The sequence below is a fragment of the Hesperophylax consimilis genome, chromosome 17 (genome assembly GCF_061612785.1).
Source record: "Hesperophylax consimilis isolate HC1 chromosome 17, BYU_Hcon_1.0, whole genome shotgun sequence".
NCBI classification, from domain to species: Eukaryota; Metazoa; Arthropoda; class Insecta; order Trichoptera; family Limnephilidae; genus Hesperophylax; species Hesperophylax consimilis.
In genome coordinates, this window is record NC_142852.1 from 33447730 (window position 1) to 33471184 (window position 23455).

At 33.4% G+C, this 23455-nt stretch overlaps 1 pseudogene; it reads left to right on the forward strand.

The window, feature by feature from the left end:
* The first annotated feature begins 14349 nt into the window (after nt 1–14349).
* On the forward strand, nt 14350–23115 carry LOC149416461 (uncharacterized; annotated as a pseudogene).
* The last annotated feature ends 340 nt before the right edge of the window (nt 23116–23455 follow it).

Genomic DNA, 23455 nt, shown 5'->3' on the forward strand with positions numbered 1-23455 from the left:
GAAAAGCTTTATTTTTGTAATATGTCCTTCAAGAATTTAGCTTAAATACAGATACCTCCCAGAAAAAGGTCAGTATTGCTATAACGGGTAGGTACAGGCGTACCTACGCAGGAGCTAGTATTGATATAACTGGTAGGTACATGCGTACCTACGCAGTCAGTCGTGAGATAATTACTAGGTTTATGTAAACCTAGGGAAAACTGAAGAATAAAGGAAACTAGACCATCATTTCTTTCAGTTTAAGTTTTAGCAGAGGAAAATAAGATCCTCTGCAATTATATTGTGATTTAATAAATTTATATGTCAAGAAGAAGAAGTGTTTTCCTGCATTCCATCTGATGGCGTGTTCTCGTACCACGATAGCAGAAACATGTACGTTAGTATATGTAAAAGCTATATGGGCGTTTAAATAAATAATGACTTGGAAGAATTATTATTTGTCAAATGTGCCAAACATAAAATAATGTAAATGGTTATCAATTATAACGTAAACAATAATATATGCTTACTTACTTATCTACCTATTGATATTTGCGGACAAAAAATAAATTATGCATCTTTTATATGATAACAGACTTTGGTGATCAATTTATTACATAATCTATGCAAGCGAAATATTATTGAATTTCGTTCTGCATTTGTGCAAGGATTGTTGAAATAATAAGGTGAAATTTATCAACGAAACTAATTCAGGGGAGTCAAACCAGTTATTGTTAATTTTAAATAAAAATATTAAAATTGTCGCAATGTTTGTAATATAAAATCATGTCATCCGCGGGAATTTCTAATTTAAAATGAATTGTTCTCAGAAATTGGATTCTCTCAATGGAAATTCAATTGTTGTATGAAGGGTTCCATATAGAGGAGTTATATTCTAAGTGGATTCTACCAAGAGTTATATAAAGTATTTTAAATGTATGGATATTTTAGAAATCCTTCGATATTCTTAGAATGAAGTCAAATCAACATTAGATTGTTTTACTAGTAATGATATTAATGTGATTAGTAAATGTTAATTTTGTATCAAAGGTTATTCCGAGGAATTACTTTAGGTACAGTTATGGTTATTCAGTACAAAACCATGTTGTACAAATTAAATATTAAATTGTACACAAGAGCATATTTTATGAAGAATTGAGTAATTTAAAAAGGTTAGATAAACAACAAAATAAACAAAAAAAAAAAAATTAAGAGAATTAAATAAATTAAGATAATTTTAATGGTTGAATAAATTAGAACAGTTTGAATAATTTTATAAATTAGAAATATTAAACAATAACAAATATTGGATTTAACAAATAGATTAGAATAGTAAAATACATAAAAAATAACTAGAATAGTGGAATAGATGACGTGAAAAATGTATTGAGAAAGGTTACCAGATTGAATTAAATAGATTTAAGGAGAGAAACTAATTTTATTTTATTTTTTTTAAAGAAAGACAAACATTGCCGGGTTACGAATAATCTGAAAACATTTGAAAATCTCCTACTACCACCACAGTAAGCGAAAAATGTTACTTGTGTTGTGATGGAGGACTTAGCCAGCCGAGGAATTGAACACACTACGCCTGGGTGGGACCCAAGCGCGATGTCAACTCAGCCACCGACCGGTCAATTTAAATTAAAATTAAAATTTGTCTAATTATGACATCTTGAGATCATTGATCATCATCTGAATCATCATAAAGACAGATAAACAGATAAGATATAGACAACTCAAGTCTGTCCGAAGAAACCTTCCTACAGAAACAACAAAACTACTTATCAACTCTTACGTAGTCTCACGTCTCGATTACTGCAACGGCATTTATGCCAGCCTTACAAAATATCAAATATACAAACTTCAATCAGTGTTTAATGCAGCAGCACGGCTCATAATCGGGGTTTCAAAATATCAAGTACCAAAGCTCAAGTGCCCTGAAAGAATCCAGTACAAATTGTGCTGGATTGTGTTAAAATCCATCAATGAAATGGCCCCACCCTACATCTCTGAACTATGCGTCCCGGAAAACACTGGTCTGAGGCAGTCAACTCTTAGATCAGCAACATCAGCAGCTGTAGGCAGACTGATGGAACCTAAGCGCAAGTCAAATACTAACTTTAGTGATTGCGATTTCGGAGCATCTGGGTGGAAGGCTTGGAATAAACTTCCTCACGAACTAATAAAAGATCCAAAACAAGTACAACTGAATTTAGGTCTAAACTAAAAACTTTCCTTGTTAAGCTGTCATACCCTTAAATTAAATATACCATTTCTGAAAGAAAGTCCAGTTATATCCAATTTTCCAATTACGTCCTAAATCCTGTATCTAAATTTCGCTAGTATAAATTGTCCGTGCTTTCAATTGAAAGAAAAGTTTCAAAAGAAATTCAAAAAAAGTTTCAAAACAACGCGGTCTTGACGGACTCCTTTTCATTTATTTTTTAACATATTTCTTTTTCATAATGTTTTCCCCACTGGGATTTCCCGCCGGGGAAGACATTTTACATTTTCAGTATTCTTTATTTTATTTCATAAAATTTGAATTTGAATATAATCTAATCCAATGTATGTAATCTATTTATCTATCTCACTTCAATCAGTCTGTGTTTGGTTGTAAAGTTTTATCAATTTTGTGTCTCCTGCGTCACAGATCCATTTTTTATGAACGATTTGAATATATTGACATTTGTTTGTTTTTTGTAGGAGAGTGGTGATTTGTTGTAAAGTTTTATGCCGTAGTAAATGAAATTTTTCTGTCCAAAAGTTGTATTAGTTTTTGCTTGATCAAGTGTATTTTTTGTGAGTATAAATATGTATAGTTTGACCATAGAGTTATTTAAGTGACATGATGTTTAGATTATTTAAATATGGTCAGAGGAAGTTCTGATAGGTAGTTTGAGTAGTATTTGAAAGATGGCTTTTTGCGTTTTAATTAGGGGATTTAAAGTGGCGTTATTTGCACTTCCCCATCCAATTATTCCATATTCTAATAAAGATTATCATAAGGCCGATCGTCAATTTTATCAATTTGTTTTCTATTTGTCGTAACTTTTGAATATTCGTAATTCTTCATGTGTGATCCCTATGTATTCAAGTTTTTCAAAAAGTTCCTTGTGGCTTATGGCTTTTGAAAGATCGAGGAATGGTCCAATGCATTTTCTACCTGCATCTAGATTTTATTTTATGTTATTTATAACTAAGGAAATGGTGTCGGATGTAACTCGATTTTTCCCAAATGTGACGATAAGTTATTTTTTTCAGGGTAATTAATTGGTTGGTTGTTTCCGTAATTTTTGATAGGGTTTTCCGACGTGTGATTGGTCTTTAGTTTCTAATATTCCTTTGATTACCTAATTAATACACTGGTATTACTATGCCTAGTTTAAGTAATGATGGGAATAAGCTTTCATGAATGGATCTATTTATTAGAAAGTGGATGGGATCAATGAGTTCATCTTGTAGATATTTTATGGTATTCTTTGAAATTCCATCACTGCCTGATGAGGACGTGGGTTTAAGATTAGAAAAGATATGAGTTAATTCACTTTTGGTTACTACCTACTAGTCTTAAGGAAAATATGTTACTTGTAGACGAGGTAGGATTTTGTTGGCAAAGTATTTATTAGTTAAATTTAATAATAGGTTCACATCTGTGTGTAGAGACATGATATCATTTTCCGTTTCTATTATTTATATTTGTTTACCTTTGTTATGTTTTGTGTAGGTTAGTTCTTTAATTATTTACCATATATGTTTTGGGTCAGTATTTAACCCTTAAATGCATGATTTATTAATTTTTCTGGAAAAAAAAATATTTTGTAGATATTTACATGCATATGCAAGGAAATATAAAGAATTTTATTTTTTTGTAATTTTTTAATGATATTTGATTAAAAAAAAATTGTTGCAGGTTTACAACACCATGTATTTGATTAAAATTAATATGAACAATTTAAACCTAAAAAAATTTCTCAAAACTAATAACTGTACCGGAAAAATACGAGTTATTACATATAAGTATTGTATTATTGTATCTACTTACCTAAGAAAATCAAAATTATAACAGCAAAACAAAACTGTAATTCTAACCTCCAACCAATTTTCGAGAATCTTTACTTTGTTAAAGAAAAGGTGACATTTGACATTCGCGAAAGAAAAAAAAGTTGATGCCACTCGATAAAATATATTACCGTGAACTTGATAATTCTAAAATGGCATGCATTAAGTATACACCAAAGAGTTAAAGATGGTTTGAACCAAAGATATTATCTTCTAATATCTTTGGTTTGAACGGTATGTTGCAGTTTTGCAACAGTATGCATTTAAGGGTTAAGTCATATGGTTATGAGATTTTTGTTAATTTAGAACAAATATTCGTGCATTTTTTATAAAAATATATTTGTGATAGATTGAATGGATTATTTTTTAATTGTTGGTGAAGAACATCTCTTTTTTATATGCATTTAAGTATTAGTTGTATTAAAGATTTTGTTTATATGTGCAATTTTAGGTTTTTTTTCGTTGGACTCATATTTTTTTTCTTATTTTGTAAATGCTCAACAAAGAGTTGCAAAGCATCTTCCAGGTTTCGAGTATCGTATATTGTTTTCCAGGTCTCATTTTTCAACGAGGTTTTAAATTTTTCATAGTCAATGTTTGATTTAGTTTGAAATGTATTTTCTGTATCGTGAAACTTAATTTGTGATTGATTCAAATAGAATCAGGGTGCGGTGGTCAGTTTTAATCATGATGTGGTCTATGCAAGTCTGAGTGGGTGTCAATTTTTTAGTATTGCATTCTACTCTAGTTGGTTTGTCAACTGCTGCAAGTATCCCGTGAGAGAGGAGAAGAAGCAAACAATCATGTGACTACAAGTGCTGCTTCCCAGTGTCAAGGATCTTTATGTTTGTGTCTCCAATTATATACAGGTTCCTCATATCTCGTACTTGGGTAAGTGAGGAGTCTAGTGAATCTGGAAAAGGTGATATGTTGCAGGTCGCATGAGACCTGCAGATTGAAAAATGCAAGTTTCGGATTTTAATTTTATTTTTATCCAATTTGCATCGTGCAAGTCACAATTAACATCAAACACAATTATTCCATCATTTCGGTTTGTTTGAATTTTAGTGTTAAATACTTCGTGGTTGTTCATTTTTTTGTGAGCGAAGGTATTTACATTTATTCAACATTCTGTGAGAATTATAATGTCGACATCAAAAGGAAGTTGGTTTTGTAGGATCGCAAATTCATTAAAATTTTAATGAAGGCTTCTGATATTTTGATGTATAATATTTAAAGATATTAGGCTGTTTAAGTCTATGATATTTTTGATGATTTTTACTTCAGGATTGATGTTTTCTAGCATGTCAGTGGTTGTCATAGTTGATCGTATGATTTAGTGATATTGTTAAAGGCTAAATTAATTTGTGCAATTTATCCTGGTGTCTTATGTAAATAATTTAATCATTTGCAGATATTCTTGACATTATTTTGCCTTCCTTGCACCATGTATACAAATAGCCCATTTCCCTTGCCGTTTTATACATTCCTTGGTTCAATGACATTCATACACATTCATATACATACAAGTCTAAGTTTGGCTAGGTACTTCAAGGTTGTGGTAGGTATTTGGTTATAGTAGGTAATTGAAGAGTGTCCTAGGTTGTGAGAATAAGTACTAGAAGTTTGGCTAGGTACTTGAAGGTTGTGGAAGGTATTTGAAAATTGTACATTAGGTATACGTGGTGTATAGTACACGTTACCTATAAGTCAGCTGTTTTCCCCGGATGGGACGAATGTGTGTTCTGTTGACATTGCCTAGTATGTAAAAAGTTCTTCTAAATTTTTACACATTGCATTCGAATACGCGTGTGTTTTTATATATTTATTTTATAAAGATGTCACCTGTTAAAGTGTAAACTTATTTTAAAAAAAAACAGCGCCATCTAATGGAGTTAAAACGACTTTCTTTATCATTTTCATCTTTATTCAGACATACTGAGCTACAGTAATAAAATAATATAGAAACTAGAACAATACTACATATAAGACAAATCACTTTAACTACATTTCCAACACTACTTTAATTAATTTGTAGGATACAACCAAGTGCGGGGATTGATTTGGTATAATTTTGATAAATGGTGTCATTAAATATGTTAATGGTACTCAGTGGTGGCTCTTCTAAGAATATATATATTCTTTATACAATGACCTCCCAAAAAGAAGATGAAATAGTATTAATATTTAAAAAAATACCCGATTATTAATTATTAGTGCCGATTTGTACGTTTTTCAATTCATTCCAGTTCTAATAGTACCTACTTAGTATTTGCATACAGTAAGTAAATGGTTAAAATTCTAGCCACTCATATCAGGAATACCAACAAAAGAAAATGTCATCAACAGAAATCATTGCAGCTGTCACCCCATACAACGAAAGCGAATTTTAATTTTTTAATTTTAACATTTTTTCATTTTACGTAAATGCAGGTAACTCCATTAATGGAAGACTGAATGAAGTTGGCGCTAACAAAAAATAGTCCAAAGAAGCGAAGTTAGCAGTCCACAATGGAGTGCTGGTACCTACCCTGATATATGGAAGTGAGGCATGGAACTGGCAAAGAAAGGATGAAAGTAGATTGAATGCTGTTGAAATGAGATCCCTGAGGCGTATTTGTGGTAAAACCATGTATGATCGTGTGAGGAATGTGGAGATCCGCAAAGAGTGCAAGGCTGATGTAAGCGTAATGAGTAAGCTCAAGAAAGGGACGCTTAGATGGTTTGGGCATGTAGAACGAATGAGCGAAGAAAGGAGTGTAAGGAGAATATACGATGCAAATGTGAATGGTAGCAGAAGTCAGGGACGTCCGAGGAAGACATGGCACGATCAAGTGAATCAGATATTTGAGACGGGCCATGTCAAGAGTCAGAACAATATAAGAGTATGTATGAGACGATGTATGAATGTGAATGAGGCAAGGAGTGTGTGGTGTGACCGAGTTGTTTGGCGGTCCGTCCTCTCTGCCTACCGAAACGGCGTGATGGCTAGTTAGTATGTATGAGACGATGTATGAATGTGAATGAGGCAAGGAGTGTGTGGTGTGACCGAGTTGTTTGGCGGTCCGTCCTCTCTGCCTACCGAAACGGCGTGATGGCTAGTTAGTATGTATGAGACGATGTATGAATGTGAATGAGGCAAGGAGTGTGTGGTGTGACCGAGTTGTTTGGCGGTCCGTCCTCTCTGCCTACCGAAACGGCGTGATGGTTAGTTAGTTAGTTAGTAATTAATAAAAAAATGCTAAGATTAAAATTTCTCAAATGCAGTCAGATTCCTTTTATGGTCAGTGAAGTAAATCAGAAGGTTTTGTATAATCCTTGACCAGCGATTTCGAATAATTACGTCAGTTATTAATTATCAGTTGGTTCGTTGGAAAGAAATCTTGCCACTACAGTGGATGTTATATAGTCGACACATTGACACAAGAGCTTTGGAGAAGAATCAGTTAGTTCTTTGGAAAGGAATCTTGCCACTACAGTGGATGTTATATAGTCGACACATTGACACAAGAGCTTTGGAGATTAATCATTTAGTTCTTTGGAAAGGAATCTTGCCACTACAGTGGATGTTATATAGTCGACACATTGACACAAGAGCTTTGGAGAAGAATCAGTTAGTTCTTTGGAAAGGAATCTTGCCACTACAGTGGATGTTATATAGTCGACACATTGACACAAGAGCTTTGGAGAAGAATCAGTTAGTTCTTTGGAAAGGAATCTTGCCACTACAGTGGATGTTATATAGTCGACACATTGACACAAGAGCTTTGGAGAAGAATCAGTTGGTTTTTGGAAAGGAATATGGAAATTTTCGGTTTTATAAACAGTTAAATATATTTTCTTATAACTTTTGATATATATCAATATTTTGTAATATATCATTGAAGAAGATGATAATACTAAAAAATCTAAACGAAACATGAAACAGAACAAGACACAGAAAAACAAAAAAAAACTTTGAATCCATCCCAGGAACTTTGTCTTACCGGGACGGCAGTAATATTGTTAATTCCGAATTTTAAAAAATGATTTCAACAAAAATGACGTAAAATAATTAGGTTTAAATGGTCGAATGTTTAAAGACAGAGATCCTGAGTTCGATTCCAAGTTGAGAACGTTATCTTTTTCATTTTCTGTGTCTTGTTCTGTTTCGTTTAGATTTATTAGTATTATCTTGATCTACAATAATAAAATAATTATATGTTTTTATTAAATACAAGCATAAAATTAATCTTTGAAGATAATGTTAACAATTCTCTAACGAAAAATTGGAAACAGATTATTAAATAATACAATATGACGTTTTACTCAATAAGTTATCCCACTGTAAAAATACAAATCATATTACAATTAATTAAAAATAATATTAAAAAACAGCGGCTTTTCAGGCGTACACCAATCGAAGAGCTCGGCATCCAGGGGGTTAAGAAAGTAATGGAAGAGCTCGGCATCCAGGGGGTTAAGAAAGTAATCGAACATAATTAACAGAAAGTAAGTATTTCGAAATTTTTCCAATCTTGAATCAAAAAATTTATTTTCATTTTGTAATCTTAGTAGGTGCGTCATCGATACATGAACCGATCAGGTGCGCCTATCTCTTACTGATTAAATTGATAAACATTTAGCAATCATTATTTGAATATACGCAGGTACTTATATCCAAATAGAGATAAGAAATAGTATATAAGTAAAAGCAATAGCTCCATGAGCCAGTATTGAGTTCAGACCCTCTCAAGTCTCTGATAGTCCTTCGCAGTACCTTATATAGGTATGTCAATCTCGTTTTGTTATCCACACAAATTCGTTACAAACTAATTGTTTAGTTCTCCGTGGCAGAACGGTAGAAATACTCGACTCTGGCTTCACACCCGGTAACTCAAAATAATTATATTGTTCAAAACACATCTGTACTGAATCTGTGATTTTCTTGGAAAAAGGATAAATAAGACTTTCTTCAACAATCCAAAGTGCCATTTAAAATCTGTGATTTTCTTGGAAAAAGGACAAATAAAACTTTCTTCAACAATCCAAAGTGCCATTTAAAATCTGTGATTTTCTTGGAAAAAGGATAATTAAGACTTTCTTCAACAATCCAAAGTGCCATTTAAAATCTGTGATTTTCTTGGAAAAAGGATAAATAAGACTTTCTTCAACAATCCAAAGTGCCATTTAAAATCTGTGAATTTCTTGGAAAAAGGACAAATAAAACTTTCTTCAACAATCCAAAGTGCCATTTAAAATCTGTGATTTTTTTGGAAAAAGGACAAATAAGACTTTCTTCAACAATCCAAAGTGCCATTTAAAATCTGTGATTTTCTTGGAAAAAGGAAAAATAAAACTTTCTTCAACAATCCAAAGTGCCATTTAAAATCTGTGATTTTCTTGGAAAAAGGACAAATAAGACTTTCTTCAACAATCCAAAGTGCCATTTTAAATCTGTGATTTCCTTCGATTAATTGAAACACGCAGTTGGTTGTCAATTCTGTGCCAGTTCAGTGACCCGTTTCACGTATCCGTGACTTTGTTTGAGGTGAGTTTGTTATTATTTGTTTCTTTAAACGGCCTTCTCTATCATGTTCTCTAAACGTAATATGAAAAAGAACAAGACACATTAAAATAAAAAGATAACGGTCTCAATTTGCAACCAACCCAAGATCTCTGTCGTACGGGGATAACGTCTTGAACCACTCGACCACTGGGACCTTATTATTATGCTTAATTTTTTTCGATCTCATATTTCAATTTCAGAATTAACAATATCATCTTGCAAATTATTAAAAATCAAGTGTTGTCCCGGTAGGACAGAGATCATGGCTTCGATTCCCATTTGAGACCGTTGTCATTTTATTTTTATGTGTCTTGTTCTGTTTCATTGTTACGTTTAGATTTATTGTTATTATATTCTTCTTCAGTAATAAAATAGACAAGTCGGTTTATTAAATACAAATACAAAATTAACCATTGAAGACAATATTAACATTTCTCAAAAGAATAATGTGAAACAGAAAAATCAGAAAAAGATTCGGTCACATCTGGGTTTTTCGTTTGAGAGATGTTCATATTGTCTTTACTGATAAAATATTACAAGTTGACGTTTTACTCCATAAGTTATTCGACTGTAAAAATTTAAATAATATTTAAAAAAAACAGTAGCTTTTCAGCCATTACCAAGCGAAGACATTGGCATTCAGGGGGTTAACAAATTATATTTTTAGAATTTTTTTCATAATCTTGAAATCTCAAATTCGTTTTATAATCTTAACAGGTGCGCCATCAATATATTGATCGATGAGGTGCGCCTATCTTACTGTGCGTCAGAATTGATAAATATTTTGCAATTATTATGTTCCTTCTTTATGAAAATATCCGCATGTTATCTGTTTATTTAAGTTTATAATTATTTGTTTATTTCATGTAAAAAATATCGAGGGACAATTCAATGGATGATTTAAGCTATACTTCTTCGCTATATTCAGTCGGCTTTATTTAAAAATATTATTTTTGCTAATGAAAGTAAATATTTACATTAATTAGGTCGCTAGTGTGGAGGACCTAGGCCCAGTAAATGTATATATTTACATTAATTAGGTCGCTAGTGTGGAGGACCTAGGCCCAGTAAATGTATATAATTTACATTAATTAGGTCGCTAGTGTGGAGGACCTAGGCCCGGTAAATGTATATATTTACATTAATTAGGTCGCTAGTGTAGAGGACCTAGGCCCAGTAAATGTATATATTTACATTAATTAGGTCGCTAGTGTGGAGGACCTAGGCCCAGTAAATGTATATATTTACATTAATTAGGTCGCTAGTGTGGAGGACCTAGGCCCAGTAAATGTATATATTTACATTAATTAGGTCGCTAGTGTGGAGGACCTAGGCCCAGTAAATGTATATATTTACATTAATTAGGTCGCTAGTGTGGAGGACCTAGGCCCAGTAAATGTATATATTTACATTAATTAGGTCGCTAGTGTGGAGGACCTAGGCCCAGTAAATGTATATATTTACATTAATTAGGTCGCTAGTGTGGAGGACCTAGGCCCAGTAAATGTATATATTTACATTAATTAGGTCGCTAGTGTGGAGGACCTAGGCCCAGTAAATATATATATTTACATTAATTAGGTCGCTAGTGTGGAAGACCTAGGCCCAGTAAATGTATATATTTACATTTATTAGGTCGCTAGTGTGGAGGACCTAGGCCCAGTAAATGTATATATTTACATTAATTAGGTCGCTAGTGTGGAGGACCTAGGCCCAGTAAATATATATATTTACATTAATTAGGTCGCTAGTGTGGAAGACCTAGGCCCAGTAAATGTATATATTTACATTAATTAGGTCGCTAGTGTGGAGGACCTAGGCCCAGTAAATGTATATAATTTACATTAATTAGGTCGCTAGTGTGGAGGACCTAGGCCCAGTAAATGTATATAATTTACATTAATTAGGTCGCTAGTGTGGAGGACCTAGGCCCAGTAAATGTATATATTTACATTAATTAGGTCGCTAGTGTGGGGGACCTAGGCCCAGTAAATGTATATATTTACATTAATTAGGTCGCTAGTGTGGAGGACCTAGGCCCAGTAAATGTATATATTTACATTAATTTGGTCGCTAGTGTGGAGGACCTAGGCCCAGTAAATGTATATAATTTACATTAATTAGGTCGCTAGTGTGGAGGACCTAGGCCCAGTAAATGTATATATTTACATTAATTAGGTCGCTAGTGTGGAGGACCTAGGCCCAGTAAATGTATATATTTACATTAATTAGGTCGCTAGTGTGGAGGACCTAGGCCCAGTAAATGTATATAATTTACATTAATTTGGTCGCTAGTGTGGAGGACCTAGGCCCAGTAAATGTATATATTTACATTAATTAGGTCGCTAGTGTGGAGGACCTAGGCCCAGTAAATGTATATATTTACATTAATTAGGTCGCTAGTGTGGAGGACCTAGGCCCAGTAAATGTATATAATTTACATTAATTAGGTCGCTAGTGTGGAGGACCTAGGCCCAGTAAATGTATATATTTACATTAATTAGGTCGCTAGTGTGGAGGACCTAGGCCCAGTAAATGTATATATTTACATTAATTAGGTCGCTAGTGTGGAGGACCTAGGCCCAGTAAATGTATATAATTTACATTAATTAGGTCGCTAGTGTGGAGGACCTAGGCCCAGTAAATGTATATATTTACATTAATTAGGTCGCTAGTGTGGAGGACCTAGGCCCAGTAAATGTATATATTTACATTAATTTGGTCGCTAGTGTGGAGGACCTAGGCCCAGTAAATGTATATAATTTACATTAATTAGGTCGCTAGTGTGGAGGACCTAGGCCCAGTAAATGTATATATTTACATTAATTAGGTCGCTAGTGTGGAGGACCTAGGCCCAGTAAATGTATATATTTACATTAATTTGGTCGCTAGTGTGGAGGACCTAGGCCCAGTAAATGTATATAATTTACATTAATTAGGTCGCTAGTGTGGAGGACCTAGGCCCAGTAAATGTATATAATTTACATTAATTAGGTCGCTAGTGTGGAGGACCTAGGCCCAGTAAATGTATATATTTACATTAATTTGGTCGCTAGTGTGGAGGACCTAGGCCCAGTAAATGTATATAATTTACATTAATTAGGTCGCTAGTGTGGAGGACCTAGGCCCAGTAAATGTATATATTTACATTAATTAGGTCGCTAGTGTGGAGGACCTAGGCCCAGTAAATGTATATATTTACATTAATTAGGTCGCTAGTGTGGAGGACCTAGGCCCAGTAAATGTATATAATTTACATTAATTTGGTCGCTAGTGTGGAGGACCTAGGCCCAGTAAATGTATATATTTACATTAATTAGGTCGCTAGTGTGGAGGACCTAGGCCCAGTAAATGTATATATTTACATTAATTAGGTCGCTAGTGTGGAGGACCTAGGCCCAGTAAATGTATATAATTTACATTAATTAGGTCGCTAGTGTGGAGGACCTAGGCCCAGTAAATGTATATATTTACATTAATTAGGTCGCTAGTGTGGAGGACCTAGGCCCAGTAAATGTATATATTTACATTAATTAGGTCGCTAGTGTGGAGGACCTAGGCCCAGTAAATGTATATAATTTACATTAATTAGGTCGCTAGTGTGGAGGACCTAGGCCCAGTAAATGTATATATTTACATTAATTAGGTCGCTAGTGTGGAGGACCTAGGCCCAGTAAATGTATATATTTACATTAATTTGGTCGCTAGTGTGGAGGACCTAGGCCCAGTAAATGTATATAATTTACATTAATTAGGTCGCTAGTGTGGAGGACCTAGGCCCAGTAAATGTATATATTTACATTAATTAGGTCGCTAGTGTGGAGGACCTAGGCCCAGTAAATGTATATATTTATTTTAAAGAAAATGTACATTGGATGATTCATTTTATATTTCTCTCATTTTTCTGTTTCAAATTTTCGTTTTTTAATCGCTAATATTGTCTTCAGTAATTATATATTACAATTTTTGATTACACTAATTAAGTAATTTCAAAAAAAAAATATATTCATAAGAGACTTGCAGATAAAGTCAATAGATGTCGCACATTCAAATAAAAATGAGATATATTTATCGCAGAAACTGTCTAGATTTAATTTATTTCGAGTTGAATCTTGCGATCAGAGGCGGATTAACTGTTGAGAGCGCCCTAGGCAAGCACCTCATCGGCGCCCCTCATATTATAAATTTTAACAAGTACCTAAAGTAGCCGAATATTTGTAGTTAGGTGGGTTTTACGTGAAAATAAAAATTTCTAGGGAGGGGGGGGGGGGGTGGCTAGAGAATTTCAAGAAAATAAAATTTGTCCCGAAAAAAAAAATTCATGGGGGGGGGGGTGGCTAGAGAATTGTTTAAAATTGATGTTTTTACTTGAAAATTATGTTTTTAACTTGACTCTGAAGTAGCCCGACCAGTCGCCTTTTAGATTTTTTCAGCGCCGATTCTCGTTCTGAGTAGCCTAAATGGCCCTCGTTGGCAACACTGCCAGCTATCTTTTTTTTACATACCAAGTTTCATCACAATCGGTTCAGTAGTTTTTTTGCATGAAGAAGTAACATATACCTATACAAACACACACATATACACTTTCGCAGTTATAATATTAATAGGGATAATTAATAAAACATAAAAAATTTAAATGATCAATTATTTATGTAAAGGAATAAGTACTCACTAATAAGTACCTACCTAGAAATGCCTAGGATCCCTTTGTGTTTAAATTACGAATTTTATTTTATGCATTTTTCAAATGTCACTTATGTGTTGTCTTGGTTACACTTAAACAGCATTTATTTATGAACAGCATTGTGTACTCGCTATGTGGCTGACTGAGTGACTAATAAAAATAATGTAATTTTTTAATATAAAAAAGGACGACAAATAAACTTTAAATGTCGTTTCTTTGTACTTCAGAGCAACGCATTGTTTTATTTGTCTTATAAAACGATATTTTTAGTGAAGAAAAATGGAAAAGTTACGATTCACATTTACAGTGTTAGCAGCATTGGGTGGAAAAACCGGTGTGAACTGCATAACTTCAATCGAGTCACCCGATGAACATTTATTTGATATTCCTGATGATTTGAAACTTGCAAGAAAACACACCGCCATAACAACTACGGACGTTTTTACTAAAATTCAGAATTCTCTAAAGAAAAAACATCAAACACGGAAAATATTTATTAACCGGTATTTCAATGGAAGATGCTCCAAGGAACTAGCATCATTGATCCCCTCGGCACCGGTGCATAGTCGGGAAACACACCAAACGCGCGCCCAACATATGTACACGGTTGACATTTGTCATGTGACAAATGTCAAACGGGTTGCTTCTACGACTCGTTATTGTGTTCAACAGCTCGGCTGTGGAACGATTTGCCGGGCTCTGTGTTTCCTCCTTCCTACAACATGGGTCTCTTCAAGACCCACGTTCACTCCTTCCTCTCCTCAAAAAGACCCTTCACACAGCATCTTCAAAAATGACAGAGGCCCTGAGGGAAATTATTTTCCTCAGAGCCTCTTGTGTTGGGTTAATGTAAAAAAATATAGGAATTACCTTAACTTTTGAGTTTTAACTTTAAGTTTTAATTTTAACTAAATTTGAGGAAAATTTACTTAGATGAAGGTGGGAATTTACAATTTGGTGAACAATACCTGGACGAAATTAAACATGATACGAGACTTTCTGAAAATAATAATAGTAAGGGTAGTGAAAATAAAAATCTAGGAAAAACAGCAGAAAGATTTTTACTCGAAAAGTTTTCAGGAAAAACATCAAGTGTTAACCAATGGATCAATGATTTATTTATTTATTGTTTGAAACACTTACAGAGTGTTAACTTATTAAATTATTACATTAATATTATTGCGTGGGAATGTACACAGATATTAACACTCCAATTAAAAATGTTCACAGCATGCGTAAACAAGGTTCAGTTGTTACTAGGCGAAGATGCTAGTAGTGAGAAAAAACAGAAATAATAATAATCAACAAGAAATATAAAACATGAATATAAAACACGAATATAAAACATGAAATATAAAATATAGTGAGTGTACAGAGAAAGACGAGGAAGAAAAAAAGGAGAATAATAAAGCTAATAACTGTTATTAACAAATTATAACTGTTCTCCATGACATATTATGGTAGAAGATTGTTAATTTGTTTTTTAAAATGTGCGAGACTGTTTGCGAATATATTTATAAGGTCGCATTCAACTGTGTTGTACAGACGACACATTCGAGACAGTGGATTGAAGTATGCAATATTGTTATTAATTATTTCAATATGGAATATATTTTGACTCCTTAAATTAGGTATGTCTATTAGGAACTTTAATATGTATATAAATGTATATATTTTTTTAACCTTACTTATTCACATTTCTTTGTACATATAATGTATAATAGAAAATAGTATATAATAACATAATATAAAATAACAAATTGTATGTAATAACATAATAAGAAAACAAGAAATGAAAACCCACTAAGGCACTGCCTGAGTGTGGGTAATATTAAAACAAAATATTATATTTCCAAGTACCCAAAGTATAAAATAGACTTAAAAAAACATAGTATAAAAAGTTAGTATTACAAAGGTAGAATAAGTGAAAAAGGGATTTTTCAGCTATTATAAAAATATGACAGACAGAAAACAGACAGATTTTGAGTTTTTTTTTTTTTTTTAGTTATTATAAAAAATAAATAAACAGAAAACATATTGTACTACAGTATAGAAAGTTACAGAAAGTGAGTTGTAGAAGGATGGATAAATTTATAGAAAAAGCGTTTCAATATCTACATTATGCAACCATAATTTTACCTCTTTTACATATTTTATCATTTTATTTGTCATTTGAGTTTGTAGTGGTAGAAGGTTAAATGTACGAGGACCAATGAAACTGCTATGTGTCTGCAATAATTTAGTATTGGTTTGTGGGGTGTAAAATATATTATTTATTCTTTTGCTCATTCTGTTTTCATTTATTTCGAAATTATTTTTGTTTTTAAAGACATATTTCAAAGTTTATAATATAAATAATTTACGTATATTAAGTATTTTAGTTTCTTTGTATAATAAGTTGGTCGAGAATGTTTTATTTTTGTTAAATATTACTTTATTTATGTGTTTTTGAATTATATTGCTGAGACAATTAGTGGTAAGAAGTTTATTAAGAATCCTTACTAATATTATAAACGCAAAAGTTTGTATGGATGGATATATGTATGTTTGTTACTCTTTCACGCAAAAACTACTGAATGGATTTTAATAAAACTTTACAATAATGTAGCTGATACATCAGAATAACATAAAGGCTATTTATTTATAAAGCTACCGTAATGTGGGTTGACTTTGGCCCAAAATATCATCCGATTGCAAAGAACATTCAATTTTTTTTTTTTTTTTTTTTTTTTTTTTTTATTTGTATAAAGATTACATACAATATTATTTATACCCGCTAAGCTACTGCAAGTAGCTTGTCAGCAGGAGATTAGTTGCACCTATAATAATAGTATAGTACATAAAATTAAAATAATCATCAACGCTTTAGCGTAGTAATACATACATTTCTACAAAAAAAACCAAAAAAAAATAAATAAAAAATTGTGTTATACCTTAAATTTGAAAATACAGAAACAGTGTTGTGGGGAAAAAAAAACAGTCTTAATACATGAGGTTACTCCTTAGTAGCCATGATTTTAATATTAAAGAGAATTTATTAATGGAGCAATTTTCTTTTAATTCATATGGCAATTTGTTAAAAATTAAAGGTATTATGTATTCAAGAGTTCTTTGACCATATTTGTTTTGAAACACAGGTACTTTCATTCCTTTATTTTGTATGAAACGTGTATTGTGTACATGATCCACCATTGTTTTATACGGACTGTCAGATATATGCTGTAATACAATTTTTTGCCACATAAGGGCACGAATCGGTAATACATTTATTGATTTATACATAATACTAATGTCTCTCCTCTGGTTATAAACGGTTTTGCTTACTAACAACTTTACCATGGCATTTTGAATCATTTGTACATGTTTTATGTTGGTTTTGCACGATTGACCCCATGAAGTTATCCCATATCTTACGGTAGATTCTGCAAGAGACAGATAAATCAATTTCATAGTTTTTAAAGGCACAAAATATTTTATTTTATACAGTCTACCTACAATAGACCGAAGGCGCTTACACAGTTTTGAAATGTGTACATCCCACTTCATGTTACAATCTACTGTAACTCCTAGATAGACATAGTGGTTAACCAGTTCGATATTTGTACACGCACAGGGCTGTGTGATATTGTTGTGAATGCAGTCAAAAGAGTGAGATATGATTAGAGGTGCCTCGCTATACTTGGCATGTGGTGATCTTATATGCATCAGTTTTGTTTTTTAGAATTAATTAGTAAACCATAATCATGTGACCACCTTAATAAAGAAATAAAGTCTTGCTGCAACAATTTCATTGCAATAGATAAATTTTCATGGGATATGACAAGTGCAGTATCATCAGCGTATACATAATATTTAACAAACGAAAAAATTTTTGTCATAAGAGATACAAAGATAATATAAAATGTTGGTCCCAAAATTGACCCCTGTGGAACTCCAGTTTTGACATTTTTTATTTCACTAAATTTATCTGATATTTTTACCTTGATTTGGCGGTTGGTTAAAAAGTTTTTGAATAGTTTGAGTGTATTTCCTCTTACCCCTATTGCCTCCAAAATATTTAACAATTTCGTCGTATCTATAGTATCAAATGCCTTAGAATTGTCTATGAACAGTACCAAAACATGTCTTTTGTTATTCAATTCATTATTTATAAAATTAGAAAACATCCAACTTGCTTAAGAGAGCGCTTTGAATTTTTGAATAATGATAGAAATAGAGTTAATGAACTGTTTTAAATAAATTTAAAATTTTTTAGTATAATTTTAACCAAAAAAAAAAGAAGAAGTTTGGGCCAAAGTTTCCCATTCTGAGAGGATTCTTTGGCCCAATTTTTTTTTAAGGCTGTATTATTGATTTTCATAATGGGCTAAAGTAAACGCAGCAATCACTGTGATCATTCTTAATGCTTACATAAAATGTCAACATTTAACAATAATAAATTTACATAGGATACTTGGAAAAAAAAATTATAATAAAAACAATGAATTATTTTAAAGAAATTTTATTAATTATGAAACAATTGGTATACAATTATGTTTTTTTAATTAAATTACTTATTTCAATAATTTGTGGGTATACAGTGGTGAAAATTACAACTAAATTTCCCAATATTTTAATATTTCTGGAACTTGAAAGAATTCTCTTTTGGAACGACACTTCTCGGGGGGGTTAATTTTTTTGCACAATTTCAACCCAGGAATACAAAATTGCATCTTGCTTGTCAGGCCATTTCCAGCTTTTTAATGTCTTTTGCATAGAGCTAACAATCGCACCATTCTTTCGTATTTCCAAAATCTTGCCCGGAAAATAGGCGCCTTCGTACACAAATATTACAAAGTCGCCTACTTTATAGGGTGATTTGTTTGATGCTACCATGGCAGCTGACGTCGACGCTTGAGGATGACTTCCTTCGCCATCCAGTTCTTCGTCAGAAAATTGTAACGGGCCGTCGGAATCATTTGAATCATGCAATGAATAGTTGTTGTCGTCCGATTCAGATGAAGAGGTACTTAATATCCCGGTAGCAATTCGTTTGGGGCGAGTTGAATTTGGACGGGATTATTAACATCAGAAATCGAAATACTCTTTCCAGCTTCAACATTAATCTTCTTTTTTCGTGGAATTCTTTTATTATCAGATGTACTTACTCTTTTTGACTGCAAGTGCTCAAGTAACACTGAATCAAATGGTACATTTTGGTTAGTATTTGGCAAGCGCTCTAATAATATATCTACGTCAACAGGTACTACGCCACATTTTTTGAACCCAGCTCGTAAATTTTCAGCTTTAGATGGCTCAATAGATTCCATCAACTGTTTTAGTAAGCTTGGAAAATGTCGTTTTGGGAGGGTTGATTCGGAATTGCCATTAGGAGACTCTTTCCATTCAGAAAGGAGTTTTCGCCAGTTGCCTTTTAGCGGTCGAAAAAAGGCAACATCCAGAGGTTGAGTGAGATGCGTTGAATGGGGTGGAAGGCACACAAACGATATCTCATTTTCGTGGCAGAGCTTAAGTATGTGCTCGTTAATGTGACTGCTTAAATTATCGCAAATGATTACCTTTTTACCGTGTTGCTTTTTCAGATGCGGTAAAAATAGGGAAATAAACCAATCTTCAAAAATTGCCGCATCGAACCACCCAGATTTAGACCTATTGTAGCGGCAACCTGGTGGTCCATTTTCAGTCCACAAATCCCAAAGACAGTCGGATTTATATACTATGTATGGCGGCAATAGTTCTCCATCAGCATTACCACAAAACATTAAAGAAGTTGATGTTTTTGTAGTGTTGCAAATTCTTTCAGGATATTTGCTGCCTTTCTTGATAAGCACCCTCTTCTTACCTGGATCGTCGGTGAGGTTGGTCTCATCGAAGTTCCATATGTTACTTGGTGGGATATCCTTAAGCACTTTCGATAAGTTAGCCACATAACTTTTTATGGTATTTTCATCGGTGCTTGCTCTCTTTTGCGATATATTGCTCGCAAATCGTAACGTTAACCTCGGATGGCGTTTCAAAAATGAGCGAATCCACTCACACCCGGGCATATTATTCTTAAACTTTCTAACTTTCCTTCCCTGCCGTTCTAAATATAGATTAATAATACATCTTAGTTCAAACGGATCCACAGGAAATCCATATTCACCCATGGTTATACAGCAGTCCACAAATTTCATCTCCTGGTCATGTGTGAAAATTGGGGGTTGGCCGGGCTTATTAGAGTGCAATCCTTTTAACTTATTCTTGAGAGTACTTCGAGGTATGTTATACACTGCAACCGCTTTTCTCTGCGTCAATTCACCATTTTTGATTGCATTTAAACATGCTTGCAACTTTTCCTTGGTGTAATCTGCATATTTACGAGCTCCCAGGAGTCTGACGTAATTTCTGGGCATTTCAACTGCAAAATAAAATAAAGAAAGCTTACTGTATAAAACGTAAAAGATCTATTTTCAATTGGACTGAATATAACATAGCCGTTTCTAATAAAATGTAGCTTGTTCACAACATCAAAACATCTATTTTTGAGTAGGGGATACTTTGGCCCGGGCCAATGTTGGGACAAAGAAACCCCAACTCTGTCAAAAACACACAACATCATGTATAAAAAAAGTGGGTGTGTCAAGCCTACGCAAGACAGAAGTGAAACTTCTAGTATTCCTCTCTCTCTATTTTCATTTCATCATCTCTATTTTCTCTCTTAGGTTAGTTTGAAAATTAGAGGTTAAATAATTCAACGACGAAGCATGGATTTGCTTTTTCTAATATTTTCTTATAGATGAATGACGTTCGATTAATGTATAGTTCCAAAAATTTTCAATTTATTCACAAGTATACAATATTACATAAATAACAATATTACAATTAAATATCTCGTCACTACTCATTTTGAACACTGAAATTCTGTACCAAACCGTATGAACCACAATTTATGAATGTGGGTTCTGTTGGTTTGTCGGTTTCTTACCTTTGTCGTCTGCGCCTCGAGCCGGTACAGCCGAGATGTTCCTGGTCTCGAGGAACTGTCTCACCTTACTGCAATTGCTTTCCTCGAAGGTTCTATCGGAATTATCCACATTTTTGGAGGCAGCACTACTCACTAAAACCAGCAGCAGCAAGCTGAACGCACAACACGTATATTTACACGGCATTTTAAACATATTTTTTAAAGTTTATAACAACTTCCTCGACAGTAAACAATATTTATATACTGGAATACGAATGGAACGGCAAAGCGCGCGACGCGAGCGCTCTCGACGGACGACTAAACCAGACTGAACGGCGGACGGACGGTACAGGAAAGCCCTGTCCACGTCTGTACCACAGCTAAGGCATGCGCCAAACAAAATTATACTACCGAGTAAAAAAGTACTTAAATAAAACACATAAAAACTTTTATGCGCATGCTAATGATTTGTTGCTTTTACTGAAAACAGTGAACGGTGAACGGTGAGCGGTGGTGGGGGTACCCGCATTTTCGTGTCGATCCTGACTCGGTTTTACTCCGTCCCCGAATTACGCGCCTAAAGAAGTTTCACTTCAAAAATATTTAAAATATTGTTTGACATTTTAACACAAAAATATTGCATGCTATCATATCTTCAATATATTCTACGGATATAAAGTGTTAACATACCTGTTTAAGTGATAACACGTAGTGGATGCAAACAGATTTTATGAAGAAACTTTTTTATCGAAATTCGCATGCGACTGTCTTCACCTAGAAACTTCTATAAAATGGACTCTAGTTTAGTCAAAAAATCTCCAAATGATGTCACTGATGCCATCTATTGATTGAATGTCAAAATTACGCCTATAAGAGACTTAGGACACAGATGTCACCAATCAAACTATTTTTTAATTTGGGCCAAAGAATACCCCTAGGGCCAAAGTCAACCCACGGTACGGTATCTATTTTTCATATATTACAAATAATTATTTTTTAATAGAAAATGTAAAAATTTGAGAATGATATTTTCGCGGGAACGGGTGGGAAAAGGTGGAGGGGGTAATGGGTACCGTATGTTGGTGGGGGGGGTTCGCGGGAAGGGGGGGGGGTGGAGGAGGGAGTGGGTACCGTGTGAGAGGGGGGTGGGGTCGCTGGAAACAATGTATTTATTTAATGGCATTGCAACGCATGCCGGGAACTCGCTAGTAATTTTATATAAACATATTAAGTCAGCAAATTGTCTTCTTTTTTCCAATGTTGTAAAATTAAAGTGTTGTAGTCGTTCCTCATAAGATTTGAGTGAGACATTTAATCCAAGTTTAAATGATAACAGTCTTAAGAATGTTTTTTTGCACAGATTCAATAGTTTTAGAATATTTCAAATAATGTGGGTTCCAGATAACACTCCCATATTCCAATTTGCTTCTGACCAACGAGTTGTATGAGGTTATAATGGATTGGGGGTGTTTAAATGGTTTCGATATTCTATGAATGAATCCAATCATTTTCAATGATTTACTTATAATACCAGTGATGTGTACATCAAATTTATGATTTTGAGAATGAATGTACACGTTTCGAGATATTAAAGGAGACAGAAAAAATTGAGGTTTTAAAGTATTTACTTGAAAAACAGTGCCTAGATTGGTACACTCGTATGTTAATAAAATGTACATTAAACGCACGATGAGCAATATGGAAAACATTTTTTTGTGAAACATACGGAAACAAAGGTTGGTCACAAGTTAAATATGCATTTGCATTTAAATTTCAAGCAGGTTAATTACGGGAATTAAATTTAAAAATTGGTATATACTAATCACAAAAAAAATTAAACATCTCTGCGTCTACATTTTTGTTTTGCGAAGTTGTCAATAACATCGTCATAGTTTAAAGAGAGCAGTAATTTGGATTCAATGTTAAGTATGGCTAACGAATTTAATCTCCTGTCTATCATGGTTGAGCGAAGATAATTTTTCACTCTCTTTAGACAGGAAAAACTCCGCTCGCCACTGCAATTGCTGACTGCCGTCGATACGCACATTCTTAAGGCTATGTCAATGTTTGGATAAGTTGTTTCAAGTTCTTTTTTTCTTAGAACCTGTAAAATCGCTTTGGTTGTTCGGGGCAGATCTCCATCTCGAGCTATCGTTCTTAAATAAGAACGTAGATGGATACATTCATCAACAAAGCACTTTTCTAAATCACTAGAATATATTGTTACTAACAT